The sequence below is a fragment of the Dermochelys coriacea genome, chromosome 1, assembly GCF_009764565.3.
Source record: "Dermochelys coriacea isolate rDerCor1 chromosome 1, rDerCor1.pri.v4, whole genome shotgun sequence".
NCBI lineage: Eukaryota > Metazoa > Chordata > Testudines > Dermochelyidae > Dermochelys > Dermochelys coriacea.
The window spans coordinates 176,470,883-176,482,119 of NC_050068.2; positions in this window are offsets into that span (position 1 = coordinate 176,470,883).

Genomic DNA, 11,237 nt, shown 5'->3' on the forward strand with positions numbered 1-11,237 from the left:
AGTTGAATCTTTTTATGACTCAGCCTGACATAAATATTAGAAAAAGATGGCATTTTGTTCCATCCATGAAACATGTCTCAAAGTCTTAAGTGATTATTTTTCTTGAAATTACGTGTGTGTGTGTGTGTGTGTGTGTGTATCTATATATGTATATGTATATGTATAGAGCTATGAAATACAGAATAATAGATGGTCCCTAGAATAAATGCAAGGATGTAGTTGAGGAGCACTGCATACTTCATACACAGTAGGAGGCAGCTGGAATGTGAGTGAAGTGGATGTGATTGGAAAACTTAACCACAAATTTCTGATGAAAAATGGGGGAACATCAGACTTTGCTGTTTTCTAACCAACCCTAGCAAGAAGTGAGACAGAATCCCGTAGGGGGTGCTTACCCTTGTATTTATTCTATGATAGTCTATTGTTCTTTATAATATATACTTTTTTAAAATTGTTTTCTAAAACTTGTGACATTTAAGTTAACGGTTAAAACAGTTAACATTTTAACAATTTAGCTTTCCTTTTAGATGAGGTTAATGAAAGAGAATTAAAACTCTCAGACGTCAGTAAATTACAATACAGCATAATATAATTTTAGAACATGTTGACAGAAAAATCTCACGCATGGCAGAATTTGCAACGATGATCGGCAAGACCCTAGAAAAGAGGTGAGGGCACTCTTCTGGCACACAGTTCCTGCTAAACTGGTTACTTAATACTGTTTGGTTAGCCACTGGTGGATGGGGCAAAACTATTGTCTACACTTAGCTTCCCCAATAACAATGTGATTCTTACCTAGCAAAGAAAATTTTAAAGCCTGGTTTGCCCTATCCATATTGGCAAGCTGAAACCAATTGGAAAGGTTTAGCTGAACCTAAAAGGCCTACTAGCCCTCTGTTAGCTCTCTCTCAGGAGTTATGGGGGAGGCGATCACTAAAATTCTTCTTATGGGTTTCTCTTCCTAATTGTTCCATCAAACAGCATGCAGGGGCAGAATTTACCAGCAATGGATTCTGAAGGATCAGTAGTACTTGTGGCACCTTAGAGACTAACACATTTATTAGAGCATAAGCTTTCGTGAGCTACAGCTCACTTCATCGGATGCATTTGGTGGAAAAAACAGAGGAGACATTTATACACACACACACAGAGAACATGAAACAATGGGTTTATCATCACTCTCCTTACAGTATGTATGATAAACCCATTGTTTCATGTTCTCTGTGTGTGTGTGTGTATAAATGTCTCCTCTGTTTTTTCCACCAAATGCATCCGATGAAGTGAGCTGTAGCTCACGAAAGCTTATGCTCTAATAAATTTGTTAGTCTCTAAGGTGCCACAAGTACTCCTTTTCTTTTTGCGAATACAGACTAACATGGCTGCTACTCTGAAACCTGAAGGATCAGTGATAGGTTAAGATCATCCATACAGAGGCCCTGTGTTTCTGCACTTTCTCACAGCTCTATCCTTAGCAATCCTCAGCCCCATGACTAGTAGACCCTTTCTTCCAGGACGTACGCAGTTGGTGGCTTTCTCCACTACCACTCCTCAAATGGGGGGTTCCCAATTGTGGGAGTGGGGGACAAAAGTCGGAGAGGAAGTGGTTGGGGTTGCAACTTGACCCTTATTCTTCAGACCTGCATGGAAGGAGCTTAAATTATCATACTATGGGTGAGAATAGTAGTCTAGGAGGGGAGTGCAGATTTGGTGAATACTGCTGTGGGATCTGACTGACAAACTCCAGGTTTGCAGCACCATGGAGGAAGAGGGGCTTGCACTGCAGCTACAAAGGAGTGTAGAGTATTCCTGATAGCTGGGGTGGAGAGAGCCAAGAATTGCACACCATTGTCTCAATGGGAAATGAGGTATGGAGGATTGAGGGCAGAATTGCTGTTTCTGGTTTCTCTTCTGCCTCCCTTTTAGAAGTATAAACCGCCAAGGTGCATGTGAGCATAGAAAGAATAAAGGTTAGGGAGGCTTCCACTGATATGACTAAACCATCATTTCAGGTGAAGCAGTTTATGAATATCAGAAGATTGAAATTGAATTCAGCCATATTTTTCACTTGTTTTAGCCATCTACTGTTTAACATTTTAAAATGTTTAATTTACAATTAAAAAAGAATATGAATGATTTAAAATTTCCCTGCTAAATGTTGTCAGTAAGAGTATTACAGCTCTCATTGACGTCTGTGAAATATTACCAGTTTGTTCTCTGCAGCATCTTACAGAGGAGTAAACTGGTAAGTATATATTATATATATTTATATATGTAAATAAATTGACTTGTTAAACATATAATATGTTGAAATTGGTTTTTAAAAGGTGATGTAAATAGTGGTTTCCTTAATGAAAAATACATATTTTGTATTCTAATGGAAAGGAAAAAAACCTTTTAATCTTGTTTTGGTTATGTATATTCCATGTATAAGTGTAAATATGATCACATAGATTTAAAAACTTTTGCATGTAAGTATACAGTTGCAAGTCTGGAAGAATGTATAGAAAATACCTTTTATTTAAAGTTGTGATTACCTTCTGCATGAAAAGTGCATGGGGGACCCTGTGCATCTGTGCATTGGCAAAAATGTCTTAAAGTCAGGTCAGTTCATCAAAACACACAACAGTATTCCATTTCTGGACATGACTTCTGTTGTGGTATTTTAGCTTTGTGAAAGAATGTGCTTCAAATCAAAAGGGTCTTGAAAAAAACCTCAAAACTACTTTTAAAGCATAAAGAACTCACACAATTGTAATCGGTCATATACGTTTTGAACTCCATTTTAAATAATTGAAATATTGTACCAGGAGTATTTCACCATTTTAAAAAAATGGAATGACAGTTCTCATTGCCATACATAAGAATTCTGGGGTTTACTGCAACCAAGTTTGTTGTGATGTGTTTTCAGTAATATAACTGGTCTCATTTTTTATTAGAAATTAATTTCTTCATGTGATGTCACAAACCTGTACATACTGCAGAGTGAAGTTTTTTAAATCTTTCAGTGTTTACTTCCTGCAGAAAATTTGAATAAATGAGAAAAATGCATTGTGTTGATGGTTTTTAAATCCACTTTTTATTATGTGTCCTTTCTGTTTTGAGTCTTCGTGGTCTAGTAGCACCACACTAGTAATGTAAACTTTCATCAGCCAAAAGTAACTGTAGGATTTCAAGGACCCCACGTTTTCTTCAACAAAATATGCAATAAGAAACCAATGAAAATTGGTGGAAATGAGTTAGTAAAACAGATAAGATTCTCAGCCTAAGAGTCAACATAATTTTTAATTCTGATATGTGTAAATATCCTCCATAATTGTTACTGTGAACAACAACAACTGAGGGGTGCAGAATATTGTTCCACCACAGAATTTTAAGCAAGTACTAAAGAACTTGTTCTTAGACATACTGTATGTGGAGTTGCACAACTGCAGGAAAGGAATCAGTAATTCAGATTCACTTTAATTGATTATACATTTTCAAGGATGATAAATATCTGTTCATAAGACTCTGTCAGGAAACTTCATCTGGAAAGTATGACGCGATGGGGCGGGACAGATCCTTCTTCCATTGAAGTTGATACAAAACTCCATAGATTACAGTGCGGTCAGGCCCTTATTGCATTTAACTCCTTCTTGTTCTGAAGGATCCCAAAGCACTTTGGTACCCTCGCAGAGCTTCACTGGAGTCAATGGTTTTTACCATGACATTAATTGAACAGGTAGATAATTTTGCTGGCAAATTATGTGACCCTAATTGCTAATTTTTTTTCAACTTTTGGAGTCTACAAGAAAATCTTAATTTCTTTGTACAACAACTTCTCTGGGGCTAAACACACAAAACATGAGGTGTCTGATGTTGAAGTAGGAAGAAACTAGAGATCAATAGGATTCTGAATGGGCATAGATAGTCTATGCAGAGCTCCATTGCTGGTTTGAACAAACATTTGGAATTACTGAACAAAATGTTGCTAGCACTCTGTGATCAAAGAGAATATCTTTGATAATATCTACACCCATACAAGTTTTTTCTTCACTCCAAACACTTTTATCACACTGAACACTCAACAGTGCTGTTTGTTTCTGGTAAAATATGCTCACCTTAAACCAGGCAGCAAGACCAAGGTTTTTCCACGTGAAACTGTGATTCGTTCAAGCTAAATGGTGAGGGAAAGCAAGTAGGGGCAGGATGTGGCCCTTCTTGTTGTTCTGACACTGACTGAGGCATCAGGGGAGTCTGTAGGGGTAATAGCCATCACTAACCTTTTTTTGACCATTGTAAAACTGTATCCCTTTGAAACAGTATTGAGAAGGTACGTTGTCAGGGCACAGAAGGTTTCCATGCTTGTTAATTCTCATACCACCACCGAAAAAGCACAGTATGGACAGCATCTGCTGCATCCAGCACCTGATTGGCCATTGAGACTTTGCATACCTTCAATTCATAGCTGCTATTTCCAAATTTCTGAGTGGTTCCATGAGAAAAATAACTTTTCTAAATGCGAAACTAAAACTTCCCGGCAATTGTGTCCGTTAGATAAGCTTTACACTACAATTTGTGATCCAAGTTAGTATTCTTGGAGTATATGCTTCTGGTGTGAGTCACAGAATGAAGGGTGGTGATGGGAGGCCTTGGGATTGGGGGTACATCAGTCACAGTTCACTCTGAGGTGTTAATTTTTCATCTGCTCTGATCTAATTATTTTGAACAGTTCCACAGCAAACCACACAGGTGGTGATCACACCTAGTACTACTCCTCAGGGAATTCTATGCCAGAAAAAAATGCGCAAAATATTTTAAAGTTCTGAAAATTCTATTTGTCAATAAACAACTCGCAGACCCAGGAGGAGCGGGGGGGCTGCAGGGTAATCTCCCTCCTCTGTGCAGCCAGTGGTCTGTGCTCCTAACAGCCATGCTGGAGCCCCCCCGCTCCACCCAGGACATGGGCTTACTGGTGGGGCTTCACCCAACCCTGATACAGTGCAAGATCCAGGCCTGCCCCAGAAACGCCCTTGGGGCCCTGCCCTTCCACGCCAGGTGCACCAGGTGTGGATAGGCAGGCCAAGCCTGGCAGATCCAAGTGTGTGGAAGGGATCCAGGTGAGAGGGTTCCGTGTGGGGCAATCGGGGTTTGGGTGCGGGATGGGGGTATCTGGATGCATTGGGGCTTGTTGCGGTATTCCAGGTTCAGGGGCAAGGGGACTTGGGGGGGGGGTGTCCAGGTGAAGATGTTTGGGGCTCAGCAGGAGGGTCTGAGTGTGGGGGATTAGTGGGGGCAGGTAGGGGTGCTGGGGGAGTGGGGCATGATGAATGGGGGTCCAGATGCTGCTAGTTGGGGGTCTGGGTGCAGAGGGCTCATCAGGGTGGGGGTTGGAGTGCGGGTCTGGGTGAAAGGGGATGGGGTTTATTTGGGGGGGATTCCACAGCAGGAGGTGAGATTCAGTGGGGTGGGGGTTCAAGTGTGGGGAGCTCAGTGGGGGGGGATTTGGATGTGGTAGGGTCTGGATACATAGGGGAGCAGCTCCCCATATTATGACTCCTCCTCTCAGGGCTGAGGAGTGATGGGGGCGGAAGGTGTGTGTGCAGAACTCTCTGGTGAAACCAGGGAGGTTTCTGGGGGTGGGTCTGACCTGGGCCCGGCCGCTCCTTTTAAGGGAGGAGCAAGTCCTGTCCGCCCCAGCCAGGACTAGCAGCTGAGCCTGGCACAGGGTGGGAGCCACCAGACAGGGTATCCTCAGCCCTGCCTTTCCCCCCTGTAGTGATTTACCTCTCTGCCAGGTGCCCAAAATGACACGTCTGCATTGCTGGGGAGGGGCACATGACCGCTTTTGCGGCTTACCTTTGCTTTCCCTTCAGAGAGTCATTTTTCTGCAGGAAAGCAAAGAAATCTGTGGGGGGACATGAATTCTGAACATGCATAATTGTGCAAAATTCCCCCAGGAATATAGTTCTCATGTATGGCCTCTGGGACATTCAGGTATTTGTCCTATTTATGTGGTTTCCTGATATTTGCCTGCCTGGGTCTCTGTGTCCACAGGAAGGTGACAGTCTCCAAGTTGTCAGCTTTTACAAATCATACTAGGACCCAGACAGAGTGAGATGTGAACTTAGCAAGGTGGCTGGAAGGGTTTGTCCTGACACAAGCAGTCTTTGAAGTGTCATGACACACAACGGTATTGCTTAGGATCTTGTGTATTTACGAAACTTCCTGTTTTCATATTCCCTTTTTGCAACGTCAGCACAGAAAGCTGCTGTAAGTATAATGTATATTTTTTTTTTAAAGGAGTGGGCCTTTTCTGTCTCTTCACGGACAGGTGTGCTTTTTGTAATGCCTTACTATATCACAGGTGACACAGGAGAGAAACGGTGAAGCGTCTTTCCGTTGGGGGTAGGGAATGGCAATTCTGAAGTTGGCAGCCTGGTAATGCATCGAAACTACAGCACTAGACTATGCTTTTTGAAAATCCCAGTGACTGAGAACTCGGGATTAGACTGGGTGCTTACCCAGTTTGGAGAGAGAAGAGTGAAAATATTTTAAAAGTGCAGTACCACCCATATTCTGCTCTTAAAAGTCCCTTTGTTTTCTGACAGGTTTCAGAGTAGCAGCCGTGTTAGTTTGTATTCTCAAAAAGAAAAGGAGTACTCGTGGCACCTTAGACTAAAATTTATTTGAACATAAGCTATCGTGAGTTACAGGTGACTTCATCGGATGCATTCAATGGAAAATACAGTGGAGAGATTTATATACACAGAGAACATGAAACAATGGGTGTTATCAGACACAGTGTAAGGAGAATGATCACTTAAGATGAGCTAATACCAGCGGGGGGGGGGGGGGGGGGAAGAAAACCTTTTGTAGTGATAATCAAGGTGGGCCATTTGAAGCAGTTGACAAGAACATCTGAGGAACAGTGGGGGGTGGGTGGAAATACCATGGGGAAATAGTTTTACTTTGTGTAATGACTCATCCATTCCCAGTCTCTATTCAAGCCTAAGTTAATTGTATCCAGTTTGCAAATTAATTCCAATTCAGCAGTCTCTCACTGGAGTCTGTTTTTTGAAGTTTTTTTTGTTGAAGGACAGCCACCCTCAGGTCTGTAATCAAGTGACCGGAGAGATTGAAGTGTTCTCCAACTGGTTTTTGAATGTTCTAATTTTTGACATCTGGTTTGTGTCCATTTATTCTTTTACGTAGAGACTGTCCAGTTTGACCAGTGTACATGGCAGAGGGGCATTGCTGGCACATGATGGCATATTATCACATTGGTAGATGCACAGGTGAACGAGCCTCTGATAGTGTGGCTGATGTGATTAGGCCCTATGATGGTGTCCCCTGAATAGATATGTGGACACAGTTGGCAACGGACTTTGTTTTATTTCCCCCTCCCCCTCCCCCGGTAATAGCTCATCTTAAGTCATCACTCTGCTTACAGTGTGTATGATAGCACCCATTGGTTCATGTTTTCTGTGTATATAAATCTCCCCACTGTATTTTCCACTTAATGTATCTGATGAAGTGAGCTGTAGCTCACGAAAGCTTATGCTCAAATAAATTTTAGTCTCTAAGGTGCCACAAGTCCTCCTTTTCTTTTTGTTTTCTGAGGATCCCATAATAGCCTTTCCCATCTTCTGCAAATAGCCCAGTATGTGATTTCCCCAGATCACACAGGAAATCTGTTGCAAAGTCAAGAAGAGAAGACCGATTTCCTGAGTACTTGTGCAGTGCCTTTAACTACATGCCATCCTTCATCTTTGTGTGTGGATGCAAACTGAGTAGTTGGTGGTGCAATCACTCAGATCTAGGCCCACCTTTAATTTTGCAGGTACCATTTGTGCCCCAGATTACACAAACTAGCAGTAACTGAACTGAGATTTCATACCATCTCACCATAATTTGGTGCTGACCTAGCATTATCCCCCTCCAGATTCACAGCCATGACTTTGACTTTCTCATACAGAGAAGCTCTGGAGCCACAGGACAACATACTGTGGTGTCATTGCTTCGCCATGTCGGCTACATTTCAAGGGGCTTTTTTGTCCTCCTTTGCTCCTCTGTTCAGTGTAGCAACTTGGGGGTATCTGGCCCTTAGTATTTGAATTAATACTTCATAATATTAAAGAACTAGCAACAGCCAGGAAGCCCGGGTAAAATTAAAACTCTGTGGGCCAGCTCCTCGGCTCGTGCGAAATCAATGGAATTTACCCTGGTTCACACCAGCTGAAGAACCATCCACAGGTAAAAAATCCCTCTGTACTAAAAACTGATTTATTTGTAAATAAATTTGGAAACCTAAAAGGATTTGGGTCAGGTAATCCCTGCAAGTGGTGGTGTCTGTTTTATCCCAGTCAAAGCCAACTCAGACGTTACTTTTTCCTCCACTCCTCTTGCTTTGAGTCCTCTCATCTAATTTTATAACTGTGTAGAAACCTGACCATACCACCTGAAGGGTAAAGAAAAAACATATCGTAATATAGTTGGACAAAAAAATGGTAGGGGAATGTTTCTTTGGAATGGTCCTGCATTATGCATGACTGCATGCCATACCTAGCATTCTCTAGCTGTAAGTATTCACCTAAGGCACTGTAATATGGCTGCACACTGAGAAGAAAGGAGGTGACCTATAGCTGGGTCTGACCCCAGTATCTGTTTATATTTCAGGAAGGTGCATAACAGGGCAGAAAGAAAGGAGTGTGGAGTGCAAATCCCACATTTTTCTTAAACCAATGTTATCTTTTTTTTTTTTTTTTTTTTTTTTTTTTTTTTTTTTTTTTTTACAAAGGCCACGGGATAGAAAGTATTAGTACAAGGAGAGAACATCAGAAAGGACATAAGACAAATAAGAGAGAGATGTGGTATTTTCTTTTTGAAGTCTACATCATTAATCAGAGATGAACTTAGAAGTTAGGGGAAACATGGAAGAAGATACAGGAAAAAAGCTCTCCTCAGTCAGTGGAGAGGACAACGGAAAGTGCTTAGTTTGGTGCCTGGTGCTAAAAAGGAAGAAATCAGAAGCAATGTTGGCAAACATAAATTAGAGTAGGTCAGACTTTACCTGTGCTGCTCATAGCCTCCCATCTGGAAATCTAGCAATTGCAGGGCTTGCTGAAACTCAAATGTTTTTTCTTAATATTGTTTACTAGTTGTATTACCATAGTGCCTAGGATTCCCAGTCATGGAACAGGACCTTAGGGTGCTAGGCACTGTAATATTATTCAGTTGTGTTTTAGTACACATTGAACACACGAACAAGAAGCTTTAGGGTAAAATCCTGACCCCAGAAGAATTAATTATCCATGAAGAGGCAGCAGTACCTGCACTGAATACACTCTTTAAAGGGTTGCCTGAGTATAGGTAATTCGCAACAGAGTTTTCATTCTTGTGTTTTCTCTTTATCTGCTTGGCATTTGGAAACTTTGTTCATTGTGGTAGAATTGCACTACTTTATTTTTTTCTTCATCTCCCTCTGTCAATGTACTGCAGAGGCATTGCTGTGTCTCCCTCTTCCTTCTGGTATACCAGATCTCCTGCTATTTTTTATTTTTACAGTTGATGAAGTGTGCTTAGCCAAAAATGTATAGGCTAAGTACACTTACACAAAATAGAACAGACAACTAATTAGTACTTTAGGTAAAGTGACTCCTTGCTCGGAACTGCTCCATACCTCTCATTGCATTTCCTCCCCTTGCATCATCCGACAAATGCATGAGTAAGTAGATGTGCCTGTCCACTGTGCTCTAAAGGTCAACAAACACTCTAAGTCTACACAAATAAAATTTGGCTTGTGAGCCATCACATGGTTCCCTAGCACACCTGTAACACACCACCCATTTACACACACAATGGCTGCTGAGGTAGATAGGCATTTGCACCATTATTTAGAAGAGTTATTCTGAGTAAGGCTAACCATCCTGGGGTCCTCCCTGGTGCCTGTCTTCACTGATGCATTGCCATGGTTGATGGTAAGAGTTGGTATAATCCTAATGGCATTGGAGTCTGATCACTGTCTAGTTAGATGCTACTAGAAGAGCTTTACCTGTACAAATAGCTTTTCACAGACCTATCACTGCATATCATTTTACAAACATCAACAGCTCCATTGTTGAACTCCTTTAACAGCAAGGGTATTTCGGAAGACTTCCTATGAGCGTCCATCTGCTGGCCAAAAGCAGATGTTTGTGCACTGGTGCCTGGGAGGTACGGTTGCAGCCAAACTCTGATTGGGAACATCCTGGTGTCCAACAAACCTTGCCAGAAAGAAAAAGGTGGGGCCTAAAGGTGCAATAGATTAAGGCCCAGAAACAGCAATGGGCTAGGGATGAATGAAGACTTCTTGGAGCTCACTGTTCAGCACAGTCGGCTGTGCTATTGCCCACTGTTAAGGATGATGAAGGAAGAAAACAAACAAGGACTCCAATCCACTACATGGAATGAGGAACCAGATCAGGAGCTTGGCAAAGACCATGCTGGGAGTGTAGGACCACCTGAGCAGTCCCAAGATCAAGAGACAGTGACTCTGTTTGAGATGAGGAAGAATCGGGTGACGAGGTCATCTACATGCTCTGTAGGAGGAGTATGTAGCTTTTTATTGCTATACGAACAGACGAGCTGGTTAAGCAGGGTCTGGTGCTGCAAGAAGAGTTTTCAGGGATCAAATGAAATTTTCTTGTCTTGTATTGTCTTGAAACTGGCAGATGCACCCTCACATAAGGGCAATGGTCCCTGTTCACACCTGCCTCCACTCCTATTGCACAAGTGGCAGCTGTTGATCCCCTCCCTACCCACATTTATCATTTCTCTCTGCAACTCCATGCTGCTTACGAGGAGGGGGTTCTGTTGCCAGGGAAGGTCGAAGTGCCTGGTACACAGTACAATGACTGGTTGAGCCCTTCTTGGAATGGGGGATCGGTAAGGGAAATAATATAAAGTCAAACAGAAACCACAATATAAATATGTACATGGAGTTTTTTAGTGCCAAAAACTCTGAGTGCTGTGGCCTAGGTATTCCTATGAGACACATCCTGACCCTGCTAAAGCTGTTTTTACCATTCTGGCACAAAGCCACGTTACAACCAATTTACCCGTAGGAGGAAGGATGGTCCAGTTGTGCGGGCACTTGTTTGGGACCTGGGAGATCTTGGTTCAGTTGCTGTCCCTGCCACAGACTTCCTTTGTTGTCATGCACAAGTCAGCCTCCCTGTGCCTTACTTCCCCACCTGTAAAAGGGGGATAATAGATCTTCC